This window comes from Triturus cristatus, chromosome 7 (genome assembly GCF_964204655.1).
Source record: "Triturus cristatus chromosome 7, aTriCri1.1, whole genome shotgun sequence".
NCBI lineage: Eukaryota > Metazoa > Chordata > Amphibia > Caudata > Salamandridae > Triturus > Triturus cristatus.
Window position 1 is genome coordinate 125381825 of NC_140590.1, and position 16303 is coordinate 125398127.

General features: G+C 47.3%; 1 protein-coding gene across 1 annotated transcript in view; it reads left to right on the top strand.

Annotated features, from left to right (window-relative positions):
* Nucleotides 1-3903: 3903 nt before the first annotated feature.
* Nucleotides 3904-16303, top strand: part of LOC146809012 (sialic acid-binding Ig-like lectin 13) — a 580696-nt gene continuing 568296 nt past the window's right edge. The window contains exons 1-2 of the mRNA XM_085615801.1: nt 3904-3961; nt 4144-4260. The gene's annotated coding sequence lies outside the window, so the exon portion shown is untranslated. The remainder of the gene's footprint in view (nt 3962-4143; nt 4261-16303) is intronic.

A 16303-nucleotide genomic window follows, 5' to 3' on the forward strand; every position in this document is an offset into this window, starting at 1 on the left:
GCCGGTGCTGAGCACTGAAAGGACCTGGCCCACTTAAAGCTCTGCATATGAAACTGCATACATTCAATCTAAACGGATACAAACAGGGTGTATGCATCTCACTCCCTCAGGAGCTAACAAACAGAAATCTTTTGCTGATACTAAAACACGGAGCTAATTTATTTAATTCCCGGTTTGGTGCATGAGTATCACTGAACGGAGGAAACTGAGGGCCATATTCTCAAGGAGCTATCGCCGAGTTAACGGCACCTTATCGCAGCCAAAGTCACGATAAACTTATCACCCCATTCACAAGCTGGTGCTAACAGCCCATAACACCAGTTTAACTGTAATAGCAGTCACAAAAAACATCGCCACAGATGACCCCGGCAACTATCGCTAATGAGATGCAGAGTAGGCGTTCCCGAGCAAAAAGCCGTGACAACACCACTCCTCAACATTCTCAACCACCAGACAGATCTGCGAAAAGACCACGAAACATGCGATAAGGCGCATCAGCAGCAGGAAATGAACACCTGCTCTGACCTGGTGTAAAGTCGGACGGCAGCCGGCCCCAGAAAAGTGAGCCCAGCCCACAGCCACACCTGAAGAACAACAGATGCCATGGAGCCACTCATCATGCAGCTTGGAGCCCCAACAGGGCCTCAACACCCACCGCCACCACCCCAGGTCTGCCACCAGCCCCCCCCTCACCACAGAGGCAGCGAAGACACACACCGCGGACCTGAACATCATTGCCCACAGGCTGATGGTACCAACACAGCGGATAACCAACATCCCACCTCAGACAAAGCTGCTGGCTGTTCTGCACCTGTTGGCCTCTGGGACCTTCCAACCAACAACCGCCAGAGTCAGAGGGGTCTCACAGCCAGCCCTATCAAAGTTCCTCAAACCTGTCCTGGATGCATCATCAGCCTGGTACCACAGTACCTATACTTCCCACACACCGTGCAGGAACAGCTGGAGACCAAGCAAGGCTTCTACGCCATGGCTGCATTCCCGCACGTTTTGGGGGCAATCGACTGCACACATATCCTACTTTTGCCCCCTGCCAATACTGTACACAATTACCGCAACAGAAGGCACACGCATTCCATCAATGTGCAGGCAATAGTGGACCACCGGGGACTCTTCACCAACGTCGTCGCCAACTACCCAGGCAGTGTGCATGACTCATACATTTTCCGACTGTCCATAATCAACCGGCGCTTCCAGGATGGCACCTACAGGGATTGAGGGCCCTACCGAGAAAATATCTGAGTATGTTGATATTTTCCTTAAACCAATGGTAAATAACCTACCGTCGTTCATACGAGACACCAAACACATTTTGGGGCTCCGAGCCGACATAACATGGGATAACGATATGACACTAGTAACACTCGATGTTACCGCACTCTATACGAGTATCCAGAGAGAGTGTGGACTTCAGGCCATTAGGAAGATCTTAAGTACAAGGTCAGCTAGTACGTGGGAACACACGGAAATGCTGATCACGATGATAGAACTGATTTTAGACAATAATGTCTTCTTATTCAAAGACAAATGGTACCGCCATACACAGGGAGTAGCCATGGGCTCCACATTTTCTCCCTCGTATGCCAACCTTTTCATGGGTTGGCTTGAAGAGAAGTGGGTCTGTGGCCCAGCGGGTGCTACCTGGTCAGACTCCATCCTATTTTGGGGCAGATACATCGATGACTGTCTGATGATTTGGACAGGGGACTTCGACAAATTAGTTGGGTTCATAGATCACCTCAATAGTAACACCTGGAACATCAGATTCACATACGAACACAGTAGAGAAAAAATAACATTTCTAGACACAGAACTATATGTGATGGGTAACCAGATACATAGCAGACTATACCGTAAGAGTGCAGTCTGCAACGCAATTCTGCATGCGTCTAGTGCACACCCCTCTCACCAGATCAATGCTATACCCTACGGGGAATTCATGAGAGCCAGACGTAATTGTAGTATGGAATCAGACTTTGAAACATGTACAGAGGCATTGACTCACCGTTTTAAACAAAGAGGGTATGACAAACAGACCCTAGAAAAAGCCAAAACAAGGATAGATAAAATAAAGAGAGAAACTACCCTTAAAGACACTACCAATGAGAAAAAGAAAAGTGACAATCAAATCAGATGTGTCACGAACTATAACAATTTCTTGAGGGTTTTGACTAAGAGTCTTAACAGACATTGGCATATTCTGAGAGAAGATGTAACCCTGACAGGTACCATTCACAACAGACCAGAAATAACGTACAGGAGAGGAATGTGCCTCAGGAATCTCTTGAGCTCCAACTACCCTAGACTTAAAACCAAAGACAATTGGTTGACGACACGTATGGTGGGTTTCTATGGGTGCGGACACTGCTCAGTATGCAAATGGGAAAAGAGTAAAATGGTGAATTTCACAGACCCGGGCAAAAAATACTACAAAATTACATCCAACATAAATTGCAGCACCAATTTTGTGGTCTACATAATTGAATGCCGCTGCAACAAGAAATATGTGGGGAGTACTATTCGACCACTAAGAGAAAGGATTGGGGAACACATGAGGGCGGTGAAACAGAATGACCTCAGGTACCCCATTGCGTCGCATATTGCAGAATGCCATGCGCAGGGACCACACAAAGATTTTTCCTTTTATGTAATAGAGCATACTTTGAGGGACCCAAGGGGCGGTAACAGAGAACTGATGTTACGTAGAAATGAGGCCTCCTGGATTCTTAAACTGCGGACGACAGATGTTGGGATGAATGTTGATAATGAGATGCACTACTTCCTTGGTAAATAAGAACTACTGGGTGAGTGCTCGTATGTAAATACATTTTCAATGCTGACTTTGACTATGACGTGATCTGATGTAAATATAAGTACCTGTATGGAATTTCCATTAATTCAAGTTAAACGACATTTGCAGGAGATGTCAACATGAATAATTTACATTTCTGACGGGATGCGACGTATACAAATATTATCGACATATTAAACATCGTGATTTAAGATTATTATTTGGCATGAGGGAATTAAGTCACAAATATTGATGTCACTTATACACAATAGTCACTATCCATTACCCCAAATCATTGCACTGGATTCGGATACCAGCTAGACTTAGTCCAGACACGTGGGGGATCTCTTTTTTTAGATAAGCGTATGCGGTTATCCTTCAGTGTTTTACGAAATAATCAACCTTTATAGAATCATGGGATAACATGGATTAGACATCTACAGATTATCCAAGTTTCAGATTTCTCTGTTTTATTACGTTCCCATGGGCTACGTAACAATTTTTATGTATGTAGTCCCAGCTATTAGTTATTGAAGAGGACTTTATTCATGGAATGAATACAAGAAAGCCGCTTTTTACAACATTTTATAAAGTATTAATATATTCCTTTAATGGAGGGATCAACCTTTCCCAATATGTCCGCCGACATCGCAAGGACCACTCTTAACAGGGTGCTAGCGCTACAGCTACAGAATGAATGGATAAGGGTGTTAGTGTCCACTCTGTTTCTATGGACACAAACTACGAGCCACCCGCCTATACACTTTAACGATCGCCACACTAATGATAGCTCTTTGGCAATACATTCGTAAAATTATTTACGTTAGTTAGATTCCACTTATAATCAATGACTTTGGTTTCTGGAACGTTTTTATAATATGGCCGTTATGTCTTAGATTGTGCAATTACCCTCATTCGGGTTTCTATTTTGTTTATCGCTCACGACACTTATACATTTAACTACACTTTCCACCTTCCAAGATGGGGGCCGTCTTATACTTGGATACACGTGACCACGCACAGGTCATGGGTTTACGTGCTTTTCAAACTGATTTAGCAGGAGGCTCCTCTGCTCGCCGGCACTCGCATTTGGAGTACGGCGTGAGGAGGTCATGTACGCGGATCGACGGCTTAGTTTTTCTTCGAATACAGGTATTCACAACCTCGATTCTTCCTGGTTTCTGTCAAGCGTTATTGCCCGGCAGTCCAGGTTTTCTTTTGATAACCCCCCTCTTTTTAGACACCTATTTTGGCTCCTTTTAAGTAACCAAGCCAGTGTTAATACTAAAATGAGGTTTTTTCTCCGTTTTTTGTCTTGTCTGTTCCTTCATTAGATTGAAACTCATCCCGCAAAATAAAGTAAAAGTACGAAATTCGGACATACATTCAATACAGAATTTTCTCCTCACGCCACAGAATTAGTGTGGCCTGGAATTATCGCCCCACTACAAGTAGGTTCTAATTTTCAAATCATTGGGAATTGATCATTATTTTACGCTCTAACGTTACATAGAGTTTTTGCTTGTCGACTTATATACTTTTATATATAGGTATATCCAATGTCTAATATATACCCGCTGGGTCTTTGTGTCTTTTGTTCACATCCCAGATCTACATACACCAATGCTTTTCAGGTCAGTGAGATATTGATAATAGGTGGCTTTTGAATCATCAATTGACTATGAGTCCATAGGTGGTTTGTTTGGTTGTTGTCACTGGGTGACACCCTAGTTTTTGAATTTAGTGTAGTATTACAGTGACCCATTAGAATTTAAAATGCATCATGGAATCATTCACTGTCACGTGCACTTTTCACTTCACAAATACCTTTCTAATTGTGCTTTTACAGCTTGTATACATGTACGAACTCAACCTGAGAAATGGTTGTTTCATTTTTTAATTTAAACTTGATTTTGATGTCACAAATGGCACTCTGTGCACGTTTGAACACTGGACTACGAAGTGCTCATATGTGATTGGCACCACACCACTCGAATTCCCCTGGTAGCACTTTGTTTTGTGTGGCTTATCTAATATCAATGAACAATTGCGATTAACGAGTTATGCAACTAAAATGTAGTATATATTATTCTCTATCTAGCCGTGATCAAGTCGCATGTATTATCTACTGAGGCGACGAAACACGTGTTGGCTTGGGAACTGCATATTGACTGAAACCATGAAGATCCATTAAATCATGGAAAGAAAGAAACAGAAAGAAATCGATTGTTTATTTCTTTAGTACCTTTTCATGTTACTTCTTATGAAAATTGACAGTGATAATCTATGTGTGCTTGGGTTTCTAATGTACACTGCCCCCTGATGTGTGGTTCAGATATTCCTGTTTACACTGTGAAAGAGGCAGTGAGTATGTTTTAAACCCCCATGTCAACCCCCGCACATCCTGTTGTGTCCTGCTGGACACAGTCTCGTGTTTCTGCCAGCCACTCCCTGGAGGGCTGGCCCACACACACACACCCTCACCCATCCAACACAGGCGTCACCAGTCAGGTGACCCTGCGAATAAAAGAGCAGGAGTGCACGTGCTCGTGGCTAGTTCCTAATATCATATTCCAGTGTCTATGTCGTCCTTCATGATTTATGTGGGCCTAGGACCCAGAACTTAACACTGGCCACGAGGGGGTCTGACCCCGCCTGGATACTGGTTGCTGTGCTGCCGTGCCTCATGGGAGCGGGAACTGCACCCACGAGTTGCCTCCACCTGCGGAGTGCCATTTGCGTTCAGGGCAACAGTGGGGCCAGCAAGGACTGAGAGGTGCCAGTGGTCATTTGTGATGCACCCGCAGCATCGCTGACCTGAGAGACGCCCAGTGGTCCATTCTGACGCGCCCGCAGCATCGCTGAAGCTGCCACAGTGCCCCACATGCTGCTATATCACGGCCCTGTCCAGCAACGCCCGTTTCAAGTGCTTCTTCTGCAGCGGCCTACAAAGTATTGCATTCGCGTCGCCCATCGGTCTGCAATGTAAGTGAGGTGGTCTCAGCGTGGCTGAGTAATGCAACGGGGGACGAGAGGCGTTCGCACAAAGACTGTGACCAGTACTTGAGTGTGCCACCCCCTGTACTTGCCTGCCATCAGCGTGGAGAGAGGAGACACTTTTCTGCAGCAGCAACGGCAGGATCGGAGCAGCCAGTCCACGCTATCGGCAGGTCGCTGATGCCGGCCACGCACTCTCCCAAGGTGAGGCGGATATTGCTGGGGAGATTATCTTGGACTGCAGGGTGGGAGACTCGCCACACCGCGCTAGCACCGGGATTCACAATGGTGTGCTGCATGGCTGACACGGCGATTATAGAGCTTGCTAATATCACATTTACTCCATTAGACCGACTTTTCACCCTAAGCAGTACACCTGTATTGCTTTTATAACAAGATGGTGACCATCTGTGTTAGCCACCAGGGCACATTTGCCAAATAGGCACTGTGCTTCCTGATAAGTCAAACTGAGCCACAAAAAACCAAAGCCAGGCTTGTGTGTAAGCATTGAACCTTCACAGATCGGACGCCGATCCTTCAGGTAACAAGGGCTCCATGTATGCATAAGCACTAGTTGCATTACAGACGAACACATTCATTTCTAGGCACATAGGGGCATATGCATCAACCAAACTAATACCGATTCCTTAATAGCGAAAAATAAGGAATCGCCATTAAGGAATCGGTAATTGGCATGCATCAACAGATTCGGTAAAATTTAGCGATTCCTTAAAAATCGCTAAATTTACCGATTCCTTAATAGCGGGGCACGCAAACGGCCCCACTAGCAAATAGCGAGTTCGGTAATACCGATTTGGCTAATAGCGAGTTCGGTAATACCGAATTAGCAATTACCGAATCGGTAATAGCGAAATCGCAAATTGCCGCGTCGCACCGGGAACAGGCTGATGACATCACCAACCAGGAAATACTGCTGCCCCACCCACATAGCCTCGACAGAGGAGCAGACAGGAGCTGGAAAGAAGGACAGGCTGTGCAGAGTGAGGCCACACAGATTCTGCCAGTCACAGCACACATCCATCATGTCGCAGGAAGTGCCATCCAGCGCTGAATCTGCACGCAAGCGCAAGAAGAAGTTTTCAGACAGGGAGCTGGAGTACCTCATCGAGGGAGTGGCCAGCAAACACGACCGCCTCTTTGGCAAGCTGTCCCTCAAGGTGCCTGAGACCGAGAAGCGGCGCATCTGGCAGCGCATCCGTGAGAGGATCAATGCGGTTGGCGTCACTAGCCGCAGCATCGACGATCTCAAAAAACGGTGGTATGACCTCCGGAAGCGCGCAAAAGAGAGGATTGCTGAGAGGCTCCGGGAGGCAAGAAGGACTGGAGGCGGAACAAGCACTGCACCATCCAACACAGCCCTGGAGGACCTTGTGGAAGGGACGATAGAGCGGGAAGCCGTCGTGGGGGTGATCCAGATGGACACGTCCGGCGCAGCCACAAGTGCCCAAGGTAAGATGCATGCCTGTGCCACACCCAGCATAGCGTAAATCCATACCCATGCCCCCAGCCCAATCTCACTGTGTCTGCAGCTCTGGCACAGACAGTTCCACACATGACACTACTGCATCTTGGGAGTTGTAGTCTAGTCAGCCCAGAGTGCAGGCACAGGCGTAAATCCTCACACAACACATATGTTGTACATGGCTGTAGACTGTTCATTTGTTGGACCACAGAGGGACATTGATGGGTACAACACTATGTAGGTGTAATCATCCCACTAATCATGCACTGTTTCACACACAGATGCATCACCTGGGGACTCTGACGACAGCGACCAGCTGATCATCTCTGAGACACCCGTGGAGTCAGACCAGGAGACTGTGCAGGATGCGCACGCACCGCCAACACCTGCCACCCCACCAGCACCACCTCCACCAGCGCTACAATCATCGGCACCAGCACCAGTGCCACAAGCCAAGGCACCTGCGCCACAAGCCAAGGCACCACCACCTGCGCCACAAGCAACGGCACCAGCAAGCCAGCCTGCAGCCAGTGCAGCCACAATACCGCAGAGGCACAGGCACCAAGTTGCGCCCTTGCAGTAGATGGCAACCCCCCCCCCCTCAATTGGCACCCACGCAGCGCACATCCACACCACCTGCTGCACCACATGGAGGCTCAAGACACGCACGGCGTCACAGGGCCCGTCGCAGTTCCGTCTCCTCAGCTGACCAGGATGTCCCAACAACCTCTGCAATTGAGGAGAGGATGCTGCGCACACAGAACCTGCAGGGAAGACATGTGGCTAGCATCAGCTGCAACATCGTGCGCCTAGCGAGGGAGATGCGCGCCATGACTGCAGCAGTCACCGACATGGGCTCCGCGGTCAGGGACATGGGCACGGCGGTCAGGGACCAGACCACTGCGGTTGCTGATGGCAATGCTCAGCTCAGGGAGGAGGTACGTGAGCTCACCCGTGCCATCAGGGAGGGCCATGAGTCCCAGAGGAGGAGTAACCGGCAGCTAATGTTGCGTTCTGCCGCCGCTACCAAGGCCATACAACGGCACAGCAACTGCACCGCTGTGTTGGCACGCCGCACAGTCTCCCTGCAGGTGGACCTTGGGCACTTCTGCGGTGATGTTGCCAAGTCACTGAGACACATCACCACTGCTGTGGAACAACTTCAGAGCAGCACATGCAGTGCTGCAGCATTGGGAGGGGATGACACCAGTGAGGCTGCCTCCAGTGTCAGCAGCGTGTCACTGGCAGAGGCCAGCACCAGGCGCCGAAGTTCGCGTGCCTCCACGGGGACAGGCCGTGGTGAGGGTATGGATGCACCTGAGCGGAGGCTTGGTGTACGTGGCAAGCGGCACTAGAAAATTGGACATGCTGCAGGTCCATGGTGGAGCAACCATGGCCATCCAATTATCCTGTTTGCACAGGCCTGACTTTAAGGAACCTTTTATTTACATTTATGCAATCGGAGCATGATTCACAATGCTAGTTCTGTTGCACAATCCTCAGTGCTACTGTGCATTAAACAGTTGCACCCAACACCAACTTGTAATGTCTCATTTTACCCAGGGTCAAAAATGATTTTGCGTTATGTCTGTCCGCCTCCTATGGCCCTCTGCTGTGTTTGGGATGTGTGCCGGTCGTCGTTGGGCGGGTGGTTGGTCAGCCTGGGGGTCGTCATCCCTGTCCACCTCCATGGGTATCCCCCTTCTGGTGGCAATGTTGTGCAGCATTGCACATACAGCAATTATTCAACAGCATGTGTCTGGTTGGTATAGCATTGCGCCGCCAGTCTTGTGGAGGATACGGAAGCGGCTCTTGAGAATCCCAAAAGTCCGCTCTATCACATTCCTCGTGCTGATGTGTGCAGCGTTGTAGCGATGTTCCTGCGGGGTTGCTGGATTTAGGTATGGGGTTAGTATGTATTCCCGCAGGGCGTAAGCACTGTCACCTAGAAGATAGAAGCATAGACTTAGCATTGGTGATGTACATACATGTGTGGTGTTGGTGTGGGGAAGCGTAGTTCTACTTACCTAACAGGAGTCCCTCTCCAAATTCCCCATTGAGTAGTCGCCTGTGCATTCCACTGTTGCGGAAGATGTATGAGTCGTGTGTGCTCCCTGGGAATTGTGCCACTAGGTCCGTTATGATGTTGTTGGCATCGCACACAACCTGCACGTTGATCGAGTGGTATGACTTGCGGTTCCTGAAAAGGTACTCATTTGCTGACGGAGGGCATATGGGGATATGCGTGCAGTCAATGCATCCAATCACATGTGGAAATTGTGCCACCTGGCAGAATGCCTGTTTTGTGCGGTCCAACTGCTGTGGGGTTGTGGGGAAGCTGATGTGTCTGTGGAGCATTGTCAGCATGGCATCTAGGAATTTTTGGAAGAAGCGTGACAGTGCGCTTTGCGAAACACCTCCGGCAACCGCAATTACCCCCTGGAAACTCCCAGAGGCCAGTAGGTGCAGGCTGCATAGTACCTGAACGTGCGCAGGGATTGCATTTGTCCGGTGGGTCTGGTGCTGCAGTAATGGTTCCAGGTCTGCAATCAGGCGCATGATCATAGCGCGATTGAGGCGATATTTCTGGTACACCTCGTCCTCATTCTGGCCGAGCAGGGTTATGCGCAGTCTGAACACTCTCTCCTGTACCCTTCTCCTGCGCTGTCCTGCTGCATTGATCCGCATCCTCCTTGCAAGCACGTAGAGGGCAGCCATTTTGGGGGAGCCAACAGGGTCTCCTGGGCCAAATTTAAGGGTTTAGTGATTGCCTCAATCATTTGCACATGTAGGAATATTTTTTTTATTTATTTTTTTTTTTTTGTGACTTTACCTTCAGGTTTTGATTCCCCTTATTTAGCTCTGGCAAAATAGCGATTTTTGGGATTTTCGGTATTAGCGAGTTTTCTTGCATTGGGGTGCGATTCGTTATTTGCTATTGGCAATTTCCGGGAGCTAATAGTGATTTCGGTAATTGCGGATTCGGTATTTAGCGATTCGGTAAATTAGCATTTTTGGTATTAGCGATTCGGTATGTTCGAGGTTATTTATTTAGCGATTCGTTATTTGCTCGGGTTTTGGGTTGATGCATTGGGATTGGGTATTTTTAACACAATACCGGGAGCTATTACCGAATCGGTATTTTACCGACTGGATTTTGGCTTGATGCATAAGGGTGGTAGTGATTTCCCCAAAATCACAGCCTAAGCATGAGCCTCCTGGCTAGACTCGAAGCCGGTTCACTCAGTTTTAAAGTCGGACGTGCGTAGAAATCCCACTTAACATATTATAACGCATCAGCAATCATCTGGAACTATGCACGTGTTGCACTGTGGAGACAGACACAAAAGGGACATAAAATAACATACACGTACCCTGCCCTCGGTAAAGCGCATCGAAAGATGCACATTTGCATTACAGCTGCCATTGAGGTCCTGGTAATGGAGAACGCCGCAAGCTCCTGCTTTCCCTCAGTAAAGCTGGATGCGCATTTGCATTCTAGCCGCCATGCTTCCGCTTCCGGGTAACGGAGCTGTGAGAATCACGACTTAAACGAGAGACTGGACAGGTCAGGCAAAAAAAGAGTGCAAATCCACTCAGCCGGAGGAGAAGACAAGCATTTACAAATGCAATAGGACTCGTATTTACGCGAGCCCTATTGCATTGAAAACAAAACTGCAAGAAGGCAGGAACGGGAGTGGGTGGGGGGGTTGTGGTGGGCTGAGAAGTGACGGACTGCGGGAGGGAACGGGGGGAGGCAGGGGAACAGAACTGTTTTGAAAGTAAAGGGGCTGAAAGCCGTGGAGGGACAAAAATGACATCATGGCCGTCAGGAGGCGGGACTAACGTGCCGAACACCAATCAGAATGCGGAATTTACAATTTCGGCCAATTAAAAAGATGGCCGGACAGTGGGCGGAGCTTCCCTCACTATACTGTATGCAGCATCTCTTGACGAGACAGCGCATGCCCTGACTAGGCCGAGACCTAAAAAGGAAGCCCTTTGAACTGACTGAGGCTGCAACCTCAACTTACACAGGAGGAATGGGAGTACTGCCATGTTGAGACAGAGACACTAACGTCTAATTGTAATTGATGTATAATTCATTTTATATATATACAACAAATGTACTACTCACCCACGAGGCTATACATGTACGGAATCACAGAAAATGATATCTGCCAGAGGTGTAGGAGGGAAGGGGCAGATTTTATGCACCTAGCAGGACACTGTATTCGGATAAGAGATTTCTGGGAAGCTGTAGTTCAAAGTGTAGAGGACATGAAAGCAGACATAATACAATGCAGCATGTTTACTTGTTGGGCCTGATTCCTAAATTGAAGGGGAGCATACGTAAATTCACAGCAACAGCGCTGCTACTGCCCAAGAGGCGAGAGGGAATGCACTGGGGGAAGAAGCCAGTCACTAAGCTGGAACTATGGATTAAGGAGATGTTATATTGCAAAGAAAATATGGTCCTCTATGCGGAAGAACTTCCAGAAACATCAAGACTTAAGGACACATGGGGAGTATTTAAGGGAATAAGTCCCCTCAAATGTTGCAGAATCAATGTAGCTTTGATGTATGTTGACGTTGTTATAGGGATAAAAATGTCAAAATATAATAATTTAAAAAATAGTGAATGGGTAAAATACATTCTCAAACATATGTTGCCTAAGTATTAAAAGTACGTTTTGGTCGGAAATGTTAACTGCTTCTTTGATATCATGCCTTTAACTTGTCTGAGTTGTATATCAAGTTCACTACGGGGCAGATTTACAAGAAAGTGACGCATCTGACAGATGCGTCACTTTCCCTGCGCCACCCTTAGAAACCCTTGTGCCATCATAGATGCGCTGTATTTGCAATACGGCGCACTATGGCACAAGGATTGACAGGTGCGTCAGAAATTCTGATGCATCTGTTGGCGGACAAGTCACGCATTGCTGGAGTCGTGTAGCAAGCACGACGCAACTCCAGCAATGCGTGTTGAGGCCTACCCACTACAATGTATCACTACTTACGCCTGCTTGAAGCAGGCGTAAGGTTTTGACGCAGTGGCGTCCTAAAAGTGGCGCAGTGAAATCTTGTAGATTTCACTAAGGCACTTTTACGAGGCCTTCCTGCGTGGGAACGTTCACCCTGCATACATTATACCTGACGCAGGTATAATGTGACGCAGGGCTTTACAACGTGCCGCATCTCCCTAGATGCGTCACCATGTAAATAGGCCGCATTGTTTGCGCCACTGTTGCATCAAAAAAGTGACGCAACTGCAGCGCAAAAGTCACGCAAGGGGCTTGTAAATCTGCCCCCAAATGTATTCAGCAAATCAGCGAATGTAAAGTGTGCATTAAAGGACTCGTGTTATGCACGTTTTAAGGGAAGGCTTTATTTGGAATTCTTGAGTAACTGTGAGTTTTTTTATTGGTTTTAGCGTCTCTCTTCCTCTTGACCCCCTGCTTTCTTTATTCAATGTCTGGGCGCCTGTGGTTCATTTAAATACCACCCGCCCCCCTCACAGACCTTCCATATTCTGTGAAAAGCTAAGGTCGAAATGTGACACGTGGTTTCTGTGCCTTCCGTCCTTGTGAACAACTAAACTTACTCCGCCTTACAGGGAAAGAACCTTTAACATTTTTGTTAAGCTTATCTACAAAGGGGGGTGCTAAAGGCAAAACTAAAGAAAGTTGAATATGTGAGCAATAACCACAGTACTAAGGACAACTTGCAATGGGGCATATTATCAAGCACGGCGATAAAATTATCGCCGCTTTGGCGGCAGGAAACTGCCGCGAAATCGGCGATAATGGGCTTGATAATATGCCGCAGAGAATTCCAATAGAAGCCCATGTTGACACCAGAACATGGGCTTCAATTGGAATTCCATAGAGCATATTATCAAGCCCATTATCACCGCTTTAACTGCAGTTTTCTGCCACTAAAGCGGCGATAATTTTAACGCCGTTTCTTGATAATATGCCCCAGTGTTTTTTGTCAGGTGAAGCGGACATGGGGGCATATCAACAACAATCGGCGATAATTATCGCTGAGCGCACTTAGCGCTCGGATAATTATCGCCGGCTAGCGCCGATTTTTATCGCTGCTATTAGCAACGCTTATCTCATCAGCGATAAAAATCCTAGCACTAACAGCCAAAAGTGAGATTATCGCTGGAAACCCAGCGATAATCTCATGTTAGCTTGTTGATAGGGACTCACAAACTTAGCCATGATATCCACCTTCCATAGGAAATCATGGCTAAGTCAGTCCTGAAGCAGGCGTAAGGAAAGTAGCGATAACAGGGGTTATCGCTACTTTTCCTGACGCTATGCTTCATAGCGTTAGGCTTGTTGATAGGAAAAATGTCGCTTAGCGACATTTCTCCTATCATGCCAGGTCATTAGAGATGCAAAGCTGGGCGTTAGGAATCCTGACGCTAAAGCAACGTTTCACACGTTAGCGTGACCTTGCTGATTAGGCGATAAAATTATCGACGCTTTTCGGCCGAAAACGGCCGCAAAAGCGGCGATAATTTTTTATCGCCTGCTTGTTGATATGCCCCATGGAGAGTAGTAGATCGAAGTGTAATAACAGAGACTTCTGCTCGTGGTTGGATTTCTCAGGTACAGATGCTTCGCAGAGTACATTAAAGGTTATCAGATAAAACCCGGGGGTAAGCGATTTTCACACACGTTTTATTGAAGTTTTCCACTGATGCAAAGGGGAAATGCATTTACCAACAACTGGTGTGCGGGAGAGTGCAGCAGAGGAGGAGACTTATCAGGTAATGCGAGGAATCACAGGAAATGGGATGCGAGTACTTCCGCCGGCCGGTGCATGAGGACCAAGCAGCGAAGGGAAGGGAACTCCTCTTGATGTGAGGGCTGCATGCAGAGCATGTTGTACTTTATTCAATCAAACAATCCGACGATAAAGTGAACAATAAGGCGCAGCATCACAAGACAGCAAACACATGGTTGGACATGGGGCAGAGGAAGACGGAGCAGACAGGAACACAAAGAAAACAGAACAAGCGAAGACAGGCAAACAGTGTCCGACATTTGTCCTCAGTCTTTGAATGCACAGAAAACGGGAGGAGATAAGAACAGGACCAAGTGTGTCAATTACTTTTCAAGAAAGAAGAAAATAATTCCCTGTTTATCAGGTGCATTTTAAACATACTTGCCAAGGTGATACTGCTAATAGTTTAATTTCCACATTTAACTTGATGAACCTAATGGATTTTAGTAAGGAATACCCGACTGAGAGAATACCAAAATTTAAGGGGCTTGGCTACAGTTCTCTAATTGATTATGTCTTTGTCTATTTCTGCTTATCCTCAGTTCTTCTAAAATTCAAAGGGGCATATCAGCAACAGCCGGCGATAATTTTCGCTAAGCGCACTTAGCTCTAGGATAATTATCGCCGGCTAGAGTGGATTTTTATCTCTGAGATAGCGTGCTATTAGCAACGCTTATGTCAAAAGCAATAAAAATCCTAGCGCTAACTGCCTAACGTGAGTTTATCTCTGGAAACCCAGCGATAATCTCACGAAATGTGGCGTTAGCATGTTGATAGGGACTCACAAACTTAGCCATGATATCCACCTTCCATAGGATATCATTGCTAAGTCAGTTCTGAAGCAGGCATAAGGAAAGTAGCGATAACAGGGGTTATCACTACTTTTCTTGCCGCTATGCTTCATAGCGTGGGGCTTGATGATAGGAGAAATGTCGCTTAGCGACATTTCTCCTGTCATGTTAGGTCAGGAACACCCACTTTGCATCTCATTAGAGATGCAAAGCTGGGCGTTAAGATTTTGTGCGCTAAAGCAAGGTTTCACGCGTTAGCGTGACCTTGCTAATTAGACGACAAAATTATCGCCGCTTTTCAGCCGAAAACGGCCGCAAAAGCGGCGATCATTTTCTATCGCCACCTTGTAGATATGCCCCAAAGTATTAAGGCATAACCTGAGTGATCATAACCCCCGACTGCTATTTTTCACTAGGACAAAAAATCCATTGAAGAAGTATTTATATATATAGGGAGCAAATCACTCTGATTGATTAGGGACAAAGGGTGAGGTGGGCCTCTATCCTTCCCTAAGTCTTTGCACAAAACTTGGTGTAGTGTCTACGGGCAATAATAACAGACACTGTATATCAGGGTGATACTAGCTTTATTCACCTGCTTCCTTCACGTTCACTGTCCCTACACTATCTGCCCTCTTCCTGTCGCCGCTCCTCCTCTTCCCTTGCCCTCCTAGCTCCGCCCACACCAACGACTACACCGCTCACCCTCTACATCTTCCCCTTTTTTAACAAAATGAAATGAAATGACTGACTTGTTTACAGTTCTTCAATAAGTCGTCTCGGCCTGCGAATGTCCTGTCTCGGTCGCAGTGACATGGTTCCTGTCACCACCTCTGGTTCTCCTTCAATCCCAGAATGCGGACTCTCGGCAGCGCCAGTAGGTTGTTCTCGGACTTCACTTTCTTGATGCCCCCGCATTCTTTGAAGCGACTCCTTCATGCCAGGAGTGCATTTCTGAAAATGGGACGCATTTCGGGTAACTCTTCAGCTCTCCGATTCAGCCGTCACCATGGTACCCTTTTCCTGAATGATTGTCAATGGTTCAGCTCTGAACTTACAGTCTGTTTTCCGGTGCTGCTCCTGGTTGACGAGAACACAGTCCCCTTCACGGATGGAAGGCGATCTTGCTCTCCTTCTGGCATCCGCATACGATTTCATTCTCTCTTTCCCACGACGATCTGCGGACACAACCTCTTGATGAATGCGAGCAGGTGAGACTGCTCGCAGAGCGCCTTCCCATGTGGGTATCCTGTTCCTGATCGGTCTTCCCAGCATTAGGGTGGCAGGACATTTGCCCGTGGTGGCATGGGGAGTTGTCCTGTAGGCCCGGAGGACCTAATTGAGAGCCATCTGAAGGTCCCTTTTGTCACTGGTCGCTTGTTGAAACGTTTTCTTCAAAGTGGCCATGAATCGTTCAAT